General features: G+C 53.2%; 1 pseudogene; it reads right to left on the bottom strand.

Moving 5' to 3' along the window:
- Nucleotides 1-1,440: 1,440 nt before the first annotated feature.
- LOC148132648 (uncharacterized) overlaps nucleotides 1,441-2,500 on the bottom strand; it is a 5,309-nt pseudogene continuing 4,249 nt past the window's right edge.

The following is a 2,500-nucleotide window of genomic DNA, read 5'->3' as shown; positions in this document are numbered from 1 at the left end:
CAACTTTTAAGACTTGTGGACTTCAATTCCCAGAATGCCCCAGCCAGCAGAGCTGGCTGGGGCATTCTGGGAGTTGAAGTCCACCCGTCTTAAAGTTGGCTGCAGAATTCTGGAATGTGAAGCACACGAGAGTTAAAAGTCAACGGTGAAATTCTGGGGAGTTAGAAGTCTTCAAGTCTTCAAGAAGTCCATCTTAAAGCGGGCTATGGAATTCTGGGATTCGAAGTCCACAAGTCTTGAAATTGGTCTGGGGAATTCTGGGAGTTGAAGTTTGCAAGTCTTAAAAGTGGCTGGGGGGTTTTGGGGAGTCGAGGTCCATCAGTTTTGAAATTGGCCTAGGGAATTCTGGGACTCAAATTCCACAAAAATCTTAAAAAGTTGGCTGTGGAATTCTGGGAGTGGAAGTCCACAAGTTTTCAAGATGGCTGAGGAATTCTGGGAGTCGAAGTCCACAAGTTTTCAAGATGGCTGAGGAATTCTGGGAGTGGAAGTCCACAAGTTTTCAAGATGGCTGAGGAATTCTGGGCGTTGAGGTCCATCAGTTTTGAAATTGGCCTAGGGAATTCTGGGAGCCGAAGTCCACAGGTCTTCAAAGTTGCCAGGCTTGGACACCTGTGTTGTAGGGCCTCTCCTCCAGAACAAAGCTTCAGACTCACCTCCACCTTCCCTCGCCAGGGCATGCTCACCTGTGAGACCCTCCCCCCAGCCCCCACATGGCAGCCAAAGCCCCCCAGCCTTGCTCGGACTGTGCCGGCCACTTCCTGCTGACCGAAGAAGAAACACCTTTTTGTCTATGGAGATTTTCAAACACCTTTGTTGCTATTTTGTACCTGGTTGTACCCTTTTTGTGTCTTTTGGGCTGAGCTGGTGGAGGGAAGGGTTGCCGGGGGGGTCATGCCTGGCTACTGACCAGTGGTGAGATTCAAATTTTTTTACTACCGGTTCTGTGGGCGTGGCTTGGTGGGCGTGGCTTGGTGGGCGTGGCTTGGTGGGCGTGGTAGGGGAAGGATATACTGTCAAATCCCCCTTCCCTCCCCACTCCACTGACCTGCTTTCCAGCTCTGTTCTCCTGGGCAGGGCAACCAAAGGAGAGCCAGCCGATCAGCTGTGGGTGTGGCTTGGAGGACGTGGCATTCTGTGGGTGTGGCTTGGTGGGCGTGGCTTGGTGGGCATGGCAGGGGAAGGATCTACTGCCAAATCCCCCTTCCCTCCCCACCCCACCGACCTGCTTTCCAGCTCCGTTCTCCTGGGCAGGGCAACCCAAGGAGACCCAGCCGATCAGCTGGCGGAGAAGAGATGGGGTTGGTGGGGCCAGTCAGAGGCGGGATTGGCCGGTTCTCCCAACTCCTCGAAATTTCCACTCCCAGTTCTGCAGAACCGATCCGAACCGGCTGAATCCCACCCCTGGCACCAGCCCCAGAGACCCTGAAGGACTGGGAGTCAAGTGGTGGGGGGAGGACAGTCTTGAAAAGGAAGACGGGGGGAGCTTTTCAGCCCAAAGAGGAGTGCTGGCTTCAGCCTGCTTGGACCCCGGGGGCCCTTCGGGGGCCTGGATGGGACCCCACCCCTGGCTTGGCTGGCTGGGAAATGGATGGCACCCTCCCTGCCCCCAAATCCGGAGTCCTCCCGCCCCCCGCCCAAGTGGGCTAAAAGTTAAGCAAAACCTGGAACGCTGGAAGGGCCCCAACTGCCTTTGGCTCAGCTGGGTGGGGGCCAGGAGCAACCCCCACACACTGGTTGCAGGGCACAATTTGTCCCTCCCCCATAAGAACTGCAATATCAGGGGATCCCCGATCGCGCCTCCTTTTTCCTGCAATTCTGCCGTGGGTCCTGCCCAGGGTAATGCAGCACGGAGGAAGGCAATTGGGGGTGGGGGAGAAGGCCAGGCCAAGGCACAGGAAGCCCCCCCAGCAAAGGGGTGGATTGGATTGCAGCAGAAAAGGGGCTCTTCCCTTCCCCCCACAAATGTCCTGGGGAGGCGTTTGGTGCAGCGGTGCCAGTTCGAGGCACAAAAAGGCCAGACGGGGGGGAGGGGGGGTCAAACATCAACCCCCCGGGGGAAAAACCCTGGCTGCTAAAAGTCAAGGATCAATTTGATGGCGCATCAGCCGATCCATAAAGACATGTAAGCAGTCCTCGACTTACGAACACCATTGAGCCACCCCCACCCCCCCGAAATTCTGTGGTTAAGCAAGACCGTTGTTAAGTGAGTTTGGCTGCTCCATTTTACGACCCGAAATGCCACAGCTGATAAGCAAAGCCCTGCGGTGCTTACGATAGAAATCTACAGCAATTGGATGTGAATAAATAATAAATAAATATTAAATAAGTAAACGATATAAGTTAGATAGATAGATATTAGCTAGTTACTTTGCTAGTTAGTTACTAGATAGTTCAGATAGTTAGTGATTTAGTTAGATAGTTACATAGACAGATATAGATAGATAGATAGATAGATAGATAGATAGATAGATAGATAGATAGATAGATAGTTCGATAG

Source organism: Notechis scutatus, chromosome 1 (assembly GCF_049901735.1).
Source record: "Notechis scutatus isolate UNSWTSFEM ecotype Mainland chromosome 1, rNotScu1.2, whole genome shotgun sequence".
In the NCBI taxonomy this organism is placed as follows: domain Eukaryota; kingdom Metazoa; phylum Chordata; class Lepidosauria; order Squamata; family Elapidae; genus Notechis; species Notechis scutatus.
The sequence above is the reverse complement of the archived record's forward strand: the minus strand, read 5'-3'. Positions and strand labels throughout refer to the sequence as shown.